Raw genomic sequence first — 12,485 nt, 5'->3', positions numbered from 1 at the left:
CTGCAATAAAAGAAAGACCTTAAAGTTCAAGTGAAACTTATAAGAAACAAGATGAATCATTAGCCTCCTTCATTTTTGGATAAATTTGTTCTAGGACGAAGTACAATGAAACCGATTATAGTACACATTTTATGACAGGCTGTAAAGTGACTGCCATTCGGTTAAAAATATTTATTAGGCTTTTTGTATTGGCTTGTATGTAATAAGATTATAAGGAGACTGTTAAAATTACGATTTTAAAGGAAAAGTTAACTAATACCATTATTCTTTGAATAGACAATGCATTTGTTTGTTAACTGTGCTTGTTAGTTTATTTGTATGTTTAGAGAGAGAGTATGTTGTGCAAGTGGCAATATCCTATTTCAAGCTGAAAAAGTACGAGTTGGATGAAAATTTGTCAATATATTTTTGACCCCCACATTTTTTATTTGACCCCCAGTTCTGACACCAAGGGTTTTTTTTACCATCAGTTTTACACCTCTGGGGGATACATTGTATTCGGGAACTGTATGTTAACTAAAAAACAACAAATATTTTCAGATGTGCAACATTATTTTAGTAGACTAAGATATTTACTTAATTGACAAAACTCACAATCATTTGAGTTGCAATTAATTAGCTCTTATTCATTGTTATGCTTTTTCTGTTGTTGTTGTTGTGGGGTTTAACGCCACACGATAGGCCATGCATGGCGGCCAGTATTTATGGTGAAGGAAGACCCTGGGAAAACCCTGAGAAGACCCACCGACCCACGAGTAGCTACTGGCAAGCTTTCTCACGTACCCACATTGGCCTAATCCTAGATCCGAACCCACGCAGACAGAGGTGAGATGACAGTGATCCGTAACGGAGAGCGCTTTAGACTACTCGGCCACTCTGGACCCCTGCTTTGTCTGTGTGTGCATATTTTCTTTATAACCATTGCTACCGGCATGGAGATCCATGATGTTATATTTACTTTCTTGTTACGGTTGGGGAGACAGTGCTAATAAGCGTATGCATTCTACTGAATCTCCCAAATGTTATGATTGCAATAGTATTTGACAATGTCTCTAAAATAAATATGGTTTAAACTAACAAAAGAATGAGATGCTTTAGAAAGGATTATGCATGGAGTTCAATTTCGCATGACAGAAATATTAGAACAAAATCTTATCAATCTTACATTTTTTAAATTTTGCTTTAAATCCATATAACGGTACCAATAAAGTGGGTAGAGATACACATAAGACAAATTAATACAGTTAGAAATATTAATTATCAATTGAGACAGATATATAGATAGATAGAAGTACGTCAGAGACATAATTACGAGTGAGAAGAGAATATGAAACTATTCCACACGGTTCATTTGTGGATTATCTAATTCGTATGACTGAACATTGTGTCATTATTATAACCAAAATACTTATTCATTTGTGTCATTGACTTCGTCATAAATAGCTGCTTATGGGGCATCACTTATATAATTATATTTTAGACATTTCTTCACACTCAGACTACCATCCCCATCCACCTGTACTGAATTGAGCATTACCAATAACCCTAAAAATACATACATTGGTGACCGGAGAACATGTTTTAAAATGCACCTTATCGACCATGGCAATCGACACTTGATAAAATCCTTTCAAATATGGATGACAGCTGATTGAAAACGTCGGGGGGGGGGGAGGGTTCCCTACAACATTCACATAAAGGAACTTCACGTATTATATTCTGTTAAACACAGTACATTAATTCCAGGTAGGTAATCGTTGTTGGCCTTGTTTATTCAATGAGTATATTTCAGGCGTTCAATGCAAAGCTTTAAATAGAATATGTGCCATTATAGAAACAGGTAATTATATACGGTACTGGTATTGTATGAAATCAAATAATGTATGTACCAGTGGACAGGTGGATTATATTTAAAGATCCGTTTTAATAAAGTTTGGAATAAGGCCCCCAAAACAGTACTTGAAATTTCTTTAGGGTGAAATATTATCTATAGCGTACATATAGACTCAAAAATTGAAAATGGCGCAAATCCAAAATGGTTTCCCAACATTTCGGGCTAAGCAGACTCTTCGTCAAGGGAGAAAGAAATTACAAAAGAAACACTTATCAAAAGTTTACAAAGTATTCTGGACTCCTACATGTTAGAATCATTAAGGCCAAGTTACAGCAAGACATATATCAATGCAAAGTTGTGCAGGAATAATAGACAAGCGGATTCTTGTGTCTGACACAGAATGGATTATGTTTTCACCTAAATTCTAAACTAAAAACAAAGAATGAGACAAAGCGTGGGTAGAGATCGACATCAGAAATTATAACCTGGTAGAGTTATGCAAGGAGGTTTCGAAAGAAAGATGTTAAAACAATTATGTGTCGGGGTAATTGGTTTGAACAATAATATTAATAATAATAATAATAATAATAATAATAAAGACAATGAATCATTTAAAATATTACTTCACAGGGTGGATTTTAGCATAAACTTTGCGTCATGAGCAAAATTAATGACTGTAATTTCGACGAGGCTGCAACTAGAAGGTAAGATGTTTCATTTAGGCCAAATTCCCAATGAGTTTCGTAGTGTCCAGTTTCATTCCTTACCTGTTTATTCTCTGTCTGTCCACCCTAAGTAAGATTTAGCTGGTAGCATCTCGAGCGACTCCACTGATTGTCCATCTGAGCAGTGCCAGATTACCCAAAAGGACGACTAGGCACATGCAAATGGGCCCCGTGCCCTTTAGGGGCCCCGCGACAACGGATCAACATAATATTAATAGGATATAATTTGCGAGGGAAACCCCAAGATTTATACTGCCTAAGGACTGCCTCAGGGCCTCCACAGTGTTTAATCCAGTATTGCATCCCAGTTGTCGTGTTTGGCGAATTTCGCGTTGATTTTGTTGTGAATGTGGCTTTTGTGATTATTCGTTCGCTTTCTGAAATCAGTGTCAGAAGATCGATTGTATTATTGACTGGACATCCCAGCTTCTGATTGATCGTGTAATTAACTCCGGTTGTCGAACTTTTGAAAGATTTGGTCTCAGGCATATGTTTGCAAATCTGGCAAAAGTTTAACCAAATAAGACCTTGGAAGAGATAAATATGATCGACTATCCTTGCAGGCTGCGATACCTTCCACGTGTGGGATGTTGGTGTATAAGGAACATACATCCAGGGTGAAGAGGAGAGTGTTATTTGGAAGGTTAGTTATTGTTGTTTTGCCACGAACGGTGGAAGGCGAACATCAACGAAATCAAATATTTTCTCAGTGGGCTGTCTGTGTCAGGAGATTATTAGCATTCCCGGGTTACCCTCTTTGTGTATTTTAGTGAGTAAATAAAAGCTCCCTGATTTGTAGTCCACACTAGGAGGTAAGTTAATATTATGTGAACAATGTGTCTTGCTTTATGCATGTCTCTTAATGTCTGATGCACATTTTCAGCATGTTCAGTATTTTAAAATAGTTTTTCTTGCTGTAAAATCTCTGGTCTGAAAGTTGGCTGTTCGCCTCATCGAAATAGTAAGACGTATTCATGATAATAACACAGGACCCCTTGTCTGCAGGCCTGATGACAATATCATCCGTCTGGCTCAGTTTTTCCAGCGACTGTCTTTTATGTGGGTTAGATGTTTGGATTACCTCTGTGCGCGAGAATTTATCTCACTTTCTACCACGGACAAGAGTGTCTCTAGAGCTGGAGTCTTACTAGGGTGTGGAATGCAATTGCTTTTAGGTGGTGTCTCTGAGGCTCATTAGTTACCACGCTAGAATATCCAGCCTCATCCTTAAATTTTCTTTAAGACTTATTCTTCAAGCAAAACTCGTGAAGCCTTCTTCCAATTCCAGTACATTGCACATTTTCATCTGGAGAGGAGACTTATGTCTGAGTCACAAAACTTAACTGATGATATGTTTGCAAAAGTGTTGACATTCTGGGGTGATGGAATTTTTTTTCTCCAGCAAAACGTTCATTTTATTTTTTTATTCCTTCTATCATGATAACCTGTTCGGCCTTTTTCAGTCTAACATTATCTCTAGAAAAGTTGTTGTTTTGTGTTACTGATAGTTGCCTTTATAGGCTCGTTGAAAAAAAATTTAGTCCCTGACTGCAATTGCCTGGTTATATGTAAACATTTAGCTTGAACGACTTCCAGAAGCTTTAGAGCAATGGAATGAAGAACATAGTTTCATCTTTTCAATAAAGATGCAGAAGTTTCCCCTGCAAACTCGAATTTTCAAAGCAAATGGGATAGTTTTGTTTTCCAAAGTAGATTACATAATCAGCCGAATGATGTTCCGCTCTGACTTTCTATTTACTGAGAGATCCCAGATTGGAGAAAGGAGACGTAGTGTCCATATAGAAGAAGGTTTTATATATATATATATATATATATATATATATATATATATATATATATATATATATATATATATATATATATATATATATATATATATATTTACAAAGCTAAGTAACAAAAAAAGAGCGAAAGCCAACATGTTTTGTACAATGGAACAAAGAATTTATTTCCCTAGAAAGAAAATAAATTTCGGTATTGTTGATATGCCTTTAGTGGCTTGCATTGTGGATGTGTGCCAACAGCCTTTTAATGAATCACAATAATATAATCCAAGATGTCCTTGTTTTAATTTAATATTTCAAATTAATGTTTCTGTCCAAGAATATTGAGCACTTTGCAATTATTGTGAATAATAATTTGAATGAACCCAAATAAAACTAAACTGAACACAACAAACATTCTGCTTCAGATGTTATAGCAAGAATGAATACTTGTTCAAGTATTAGGACGAAGGTAAAAAATTCATTTCTTGAAAATTCTAAGTTGTCAACAAGATAAAATCTGTTATCAAAATATAACTAAAACATGGTAAACATTAGGGGAATACCAGTGTTCCTGAGTCAGATTAAGATAATGATCTTAATACCTAAACTACATTCATAGAAAAATATATAAAACGTGTATTATGTTGTAAACAAAGCAACTATCCTAGTCATATAGACATGGACTTGATTTTGGACAAGGTCAGTTAAAAAATACAATTTATACATAAAAGATAATCATGATGATAACATTAGCAAACAAAACAAATTCGATACACATAAGACTGTTATGAGAATTTATATTCAAGACAAATTTAAAGGGTCTATGCTGCAAATAATTCAAATATGCTCCTTATTAAAACAATTGTATACCTGTGGTGATCTTTAATAAATCCAACCAATGACAAAATAATATATATATATATATATATATATATATATATATATATATATATATATATATATATATATATATATATATAAAATTGACTTTACAACCAATTCTCTCCATCTCTCTCTCTCTCTCTCTCTCTCTCTCTCTCTCTCTCTCTCTATATATATATATATATATATACATATATATATATATATGTATGTACATATGTGTGCGTCTGTGTGTGTATAAAGTCATGAAAATGTCTCGATGTTTTATTAAATATCATCATGATATCGAATATTTATGATATTTCGCTGATGTACCTGGAATATTACGCAATGCATGAGCATCATCGAGATTGCTATTTCATCTGGACGCCAATAACCAGATGCACGGGAAAAGCTAAAAGGGATTCGTTTCAAAAATCGTTCCATACTTACAAATGCTGGATATGTGTCTACTATTATAGTATGGAATCTACCTATACACTGCATCACCCCTCAAAACTCGCCCTTTTGCAACAATGACTTGATTGTCTCTTTGAAGTAGTTTCCAGATTCGGTATGTCTTCTTAACAATTGATGACATGAATCACCCAAATGCAGGATGTTGAAATCTTTTGTTGTCTTGAGCACTTCCATGTTTTCTGCCACAAAAGTTTGCATCTTATTCAAAACAGCTTCACATTTGGCAGCATCCCCTAACCTGCAGAAACAATGAAATTGCATAAAGAAGGCATAGAAGAGGGGATGGATAAATAAAGTATCTCCGCCGTAGGGCTTTTCCTGAATCGTGGCTGGAAAAAGACATGACAAACATGGCAAGATGACAGCATCCAATGCAATGTAATTTTTCAGCGTCTCATTCAGAGTTGGTCTTGGAGTGATTAGTGGATAATTATCATCTTTTGGTGTCTTGGATCGATTCCAAAACGTGTAATGAACCACCTGAGATGTGTATCGTGTCTGAACTTCCTCGGTGATTTCCAAGGCTTCTTGATATCTTTCTATGTAGAAATAAAATGTACATAGCAGAAGCTTACTTGTTGAGTGAGTTAATTCTGCATATTTTTTCAAACTTTCTTCGACCTTTTTTGTGCCAGATGGTGAAAGTATCCCATCCATTCCTGAGTCAGATTGAGATTCGCAGAAGATGACAATTGATAATATGGCTTCCAGCTCTTGTTCAAGGAACTTGCAGACATCTGGGAACGTGTCCTTGTCGTCACAACGTTTCAGCTCATTTATTCCTTGCATGAGCTTATCTTTGCTGTCCTTCATGTTCGAACCCTTTATTGAGTTGTAAATGAAATGGCGAGCTATGCTAAGACTATTTATCATAATATGATAATAATATATATCATTCTTGCCCATCTGCAAAAGTTTTTCTTTGATTAGCATCCGAAAATATTCTTCTCCTGCTACGGCATACATTTTTAGCTCTTTATGAAGTATACCAAGTGTCTCCTCTGCTTCGACTGCCTTGGCATCCATCATATTATTTTCGGGAATGAAAAAATTTTGAATACACTTTTCTTCGACACATGTAATTAGTTTTGATAATAATCTGTCCAAACATGCCAGTAGATTCTGTGGCTGCCAGAAGGTACTATCAGTTTCTTCAATTAGCCAGAACATTGCTGATTTAATGAAATAGGATGAAAATAGATCTGGAAATTTAGGATAAATGAATGCATGAAAAAAGAGTTTCATACACTCAATGCAAGCAATCTGAGTGCCGTTTAATGACCAAATAAGAAGACACTCCGCCTTGGAAAATGAAATTCTCCATTCCAGTTCCAAATCTGTCCCGCGCGAAAGGCGATGCCCTATAGGTACTAAATTGCAGCCAACCGCCTTAATCTCCTCGATCAATTCTTTCGTTGGCCAGTTAAAATTCCTCTTTCTTTCGAGCCACTCTTTGGCGACTTCTGGCCACTCACCCCTGAGACAAAGCACAGTATCAATTTCTGCCACATCCTTACCAGCAGCATATCTAGCGACAGTAGATGGACCATGAGAAGAAATCTCATTCTTCAATCCTTGAAGTGGAATTACCTTTTTCATATGATTATCCCAGTATTTCTTAACAAGAATGTTTGACAGGTATTTAGAGTTATCTTTACCAAAAGTTTCGCAAAGAGATCGCAGCCCATCTTCAATGGAGGCAAATTCACTCAAATCATTCCAATCGCCTTCCAAGATTTTAACTCTTGTGTACCCCGAATGAACTTCATCTGTATCCATAACTACATATACCACTGTATTGTCACTTTTTAATCCAATCTGCCCTTCATTAGATAGTGTGAGTATCCCGCCAGCTTCATACATAAAATCAGTGTCAGACTGTATACTTGATATACCTCGGCACGGCTTCCTGAGTAGAATATTGGTACCTTCCAAATTTTATTCATGACAAAATTTAGAAGCTTTGTTCTCATTACACGTTTTCTACTATATTCTATTGTTTGTTTAACATATTCTACACTCTCAGTCTCCATCTTGTAAACCAGATCGAAATGTTAAGGCGTATAAAGCTCCATGTTATTGTAAAATTTTTCTTCCACAATTCGTCCAGATATTTTGCATACAGGTTTCCAGAGAGCCTATTTATATCATAAACTCTAGGATTAAATTTCCATATTCCATGTATGTCTCCAGTTATAGCCGCTTTTAAAGTTCTGCTCAGTTATAGTTCAAGTTCGTAAATACGAAATACAAACTTGATTCCCATTCCAGATCAAAGAGTTTTATCTCCTCAGAGAATGTTTCGAAATAATCACATTCTATCCAGATCTAAACCGACTGTTAGGCTTAATAGATTAAAACAGCTCACCATTTATGTAGTTTCGTATGCATATATCTCTTTGTAATGGTTTAGACAACAGTTTCACAATATTTCCTAAAATCTTCGAGAGTAGTACTGAATAAAGGTTTTTTCATGTACATCAAGTTCATTCACACTCGACAGACTCTTTTATATTTGTCATTGATTATAAAGGTTTTCTTTGTTCGCAACATTTAAATAGAGGAACTTCAAATTATTTTATATTGAAAGACGGATTGCATTCCAGGTAGATAATCAATGTGTTCCTGACTTACTTGTGATACTGTGTAATGAATGTCTTCGTGGAATTGTTATTATACGGTTGGGAAATATTTAAGGGACCTAATTTCTGTCAAATAAAAGATCGTAAGTAGTATAGTTTGGCATTTGATAGTCTTTGTGAACCCCATGTAAAACATTGTGGATCACTCAACTTTACACACTCCAGCCAGAAATGCTGGAACTTGAAGACTTGGCACTGCTCAGCAACCACCAGTTCAAGCTCACCCTGTTGTCAAACCAAATGATGTAGCTAGCCACTTATTACAAGTGGCAAAAGCACCCCTGGAGAGACAGCACCAAGGTCAAGTATGAGATGAATGGTGACAATGCTGCCGATGGAAGTCAGATGAACTAGTCAAAATACTCCAGAGGCATTTGCAACAACAGAACCTGAAACAGTGCTATGCAGCATCAAATCATCAGGATATTTTAACATCCTGTCTGAGTTCTTGAAGCATTATGGCCCGAATGCAACGGAATGGCTTGCCGCTTTTTACACCTGGGTTGTTTGGGAAAAGTGCATGCCAACTTTGTGGTGCCAGGCAAAGATTAGTATGATCCCAAAGCCTGGAAAAGAGTTATCAGCTGATCTCCTTGCTTTCACTCTGTTTTAAAGTACTGGAGCACCTGATTCTCCAGAGAATATCATAACTGTTGCAATCAAGTCTCTGTCTTCACTAAATTTGTTGAAAACGGTTTTCACAGGAACATTGAAACTGGAGTTGTTTTCCTTCATTCAGTCAACAGTGGTAACATGGAGAGTTTCAAAATGTTGGTTAAAATATATAAGTATTCACACCGCAGCATAGTTAGTTTATTGTATGCAAGTATTTATACCTCAGAATAATTAGTGTATTGTATGCAAGTATTTACACCTCAGTATAGTTAGTTTATTGTATGCAAGGATTCACACCTTTGCACAGTTTATTGTATGCAAGTATTTACACCTCAGTATAATTAGTTTATTGTAAGCAAGTATTTACACCTCGGTATAATTAGTTTATTGCATGCAAGGATTCACACCTTAGCATAGTTTATTGTATGCAAGTATTCACACCTCAGTATAGTTAGTTTATTGTATGCAAGTATTTACACCTCAGAATAGTTAGTTTATTTTATTCAAGTATTCACACCTCGGCATAGTTTATTGTATGCAAGTATTCACACCTCAGTATAGTTAATTTATTGTATGCAAGTATTCACACCTCAGTAGTTAGCTTACTGTATGCAAGTATTCACACCTCAACATAATTTGTTTATTATATGCAAGTATTTACACCTCAGCGCAGTTAATTTACTGTATGCAAGTATTCACACCTCAGCATAGTTAGTTTATTGTATGCAAGTATTCACACCTCAGAATAGTTAGTTTATTGTATGCAAGCATTTACACCTCAGAATAATTAGTTTATTGTATGCAAGTATTCACACCTCAACATAGTTTATTGTGTGCAAGTATTTACAGCTCAGTATAGTTAGCTTACTGTATGCAAGAATTCACACCTCAGCACAGTTAGTTTACTGTATGCAAGTATTCACACCTCAGCATAGTTAGTTTATTGTATGCAAATATGTACACCTCAGTATAGTCATAGTTTAAAATAAAATCTTAAAGGAGTGCAGCCAGGAAAATTACCTTTGCTAAACTAACTGATCGGATACCAATAACATTAAAACTTCATAACTTCCTTGCCAATTACATCAGCAAAGGAGATGATCAAACACTAATTATCTATAAATATGTGTATTCTTTAATATTTGTGAACATAACTTAATCTGTGCTGGCCTTTAAGACATGTCATACATTTATGCTCTATATAAACTTCCCTTTAATAGACATGTTATACATGATTTCAAAGAAATATTTGTCAGTGTCAGTCATTGTATTGTGTCACGTTCGTATTCGTTCTCAATATCTGGACTAAATATTTAGATATAATTTATCATTTATAAATCTTGCCTTTCTGAGTTTGTGAAAAGGCCAGGGTTGAATCATAACCATAAGCAGTCTGTACTCAAGCATTCATTTATTTTGTTTAAAACAGTTATCTGAATATTATCCACAAAGATCTAGGTTTATCTAGGATCCACTTTCTAGATTTGTTTTATAATTATAACACAAGGCAGGGTTGAGCACATTTTTTTAACCACTAGTCCAGGACAAGTGGTTTCAGAAAATTCACCAGTCCCACATTTCTCGTCACTAGTCCCACCTTACTCTTCACTAGTCCCACCTTACTTTTCACTGGTCCCAAAATGGTAATCACTTCCCGAGATTTGATGAGACGTATGTACTTAATCCATAGAAGAAAAAAAAAATATAATATACAACATAATTATTTTTAAAAGAATTTAATTTTTCAAAAACACTGGTTGTTATATATTTGGCTTCTTCAGCTTCATGTATATATGTTTTAGCTGATGGATTTGAAAACATGTCCATGTATATGTCTGCCACCTGCACCAGCACTAAGCCAGCAGTTGATAGCTGTGTCTGGGTTAAAGTCCTCAAGCTCTTGTTCATTTGCAGAAATGTTCATTAGCATTTGTAAACTCTTTTGGTTTAAGGAATTCCTTAAAGAAGTCTTTATTAAGTTCATTGAACTAAATCCTCGTTCACACTCAGAAATAGCTACCGCGCACTCAGTATCTGTATTACATTTTATCCCTCCATTTTTAAATTTACCTTCGTCGAATCGCCGTTATTACCTTCCTTGCGAAAATAATTAGCAAATTCATTTTATCCACAGCGTAACTATCAGCTTGCTTGACAACTACTTCTAAAGTGATCATAACATCAATTTTCTCCTTTAAATACAAACTGAAACAGCTCATTAATTAGCGTAATTGTTTCTCTTCAAACACAATATCGCACATGGACGTTAATCGTCTGTATAATCAATTATAAATTAAAGAATCATTACTGTCATTTAATCAGTTCATAAAGGCAACCAACAATGATGTCAGTAAAGTACCTTTCATTAATTTAATTACACTGACTCGCTGGATTAATATCATAGTGAGACGCTCGTTATGATCTAGATTGAGTAAACTCAGTGCAACAAAACCGCTTACAACACTGCTAATTGACCATACTGGCTTTCTTTTGTTTGACGTGTTTTGATTTGCAGATAATTTGGTCGCTTAGCCCAATATGCAGTCAAGCGTTAACAGGATGCAAATCATGTATACGTGAAGAGGGGTAGAATCAATTATTCAGTACGCCCAGAGAGCATGATTGGCCAAATAAAGGTAGATATAGTGATTAAAGCACAAAAATAAGGACTAGCCCAACTTTTTTAAAAAGCACTTGTCCCGGACTAGCGACTTGGAAAATTTTACTTGTCCGACTTCAAAAATGACTAGTCCGGGACGTCGGGCTATGGGATTTGCTCAGCCCTGCAAGGTGTAACAAAATTAAATTTAGTGGCAAAATAGTGATGATCAATAATTTTTACATATCTTATGATTATACTAAATGGTCATTCCTCATAAAATATTTAATGAGTACCACACAGTAATAATTGTTTCATTCTATCCTACTAACTGATTTTTTAGTTGGGTTTAAGTTATTGATAAATCTTAGTTTTATGGCTATTTGGAATTTGGTTTTGAGGTTTGAAGCATTTCTGTCCTTCTTATCATTGTATTGTAGCCAGGATAAAATAGTTGGAATAACCTGGAGGCCATATGATAAAAAAGAAAGAAAAGAGAAACAAAATCAAACATCTTGCTACATCAAATTAAAAGTATGAAAGGAACTTTGTTCAACATCAAGCTTATGCACTGAAAAAATAAAGATTATAAACAATCGCACACATCTTGTATCATTAACATGAGGAAAATAATGATCAACAAATGAGATAACATTTTTCTAGTATTGTCAGTTTAAAAGGTCTCAGTACTGTCTTTGTCATATTGTCTTTGTGTCCTTGATAGTCTTAGTAAATGCTATCCTGATGTGTCTGCACCAATATTTGCCTGTCTTTGCAATGTCCAGTAGGACTTAAATAAGGTCACCATAAAAATCTCAATCTAAACAAGCCATCCTATATCTTTCTGTAAATTATTAACTAAAACATAGCATGCACCTTTGAGAATACAACTGTCAAAATATCTAAAGGGGGGTGGGGGCTGAAGTTGTTTCGGTGGTACAT

This window comes from Sinohyriopsis cumingii, chromosome 15 (genome assembly GCF_028554795.1).
Source record: "Sinohyriopsis cumingii isolate HCF-2022 chromosome 15, ASM2855479v2, whole genome shotgun sequence".
In the NCBI taxonomy this organism is placed as follows: Eukaryota; Metazoa; Mollusca; class Bivalvia; order Unionida; family Unionidae; genus Sinohyriopsis; species Sinohyriopsis cumingii.
Note: the sequence above shows the minus strand (reverse complement) of the source record.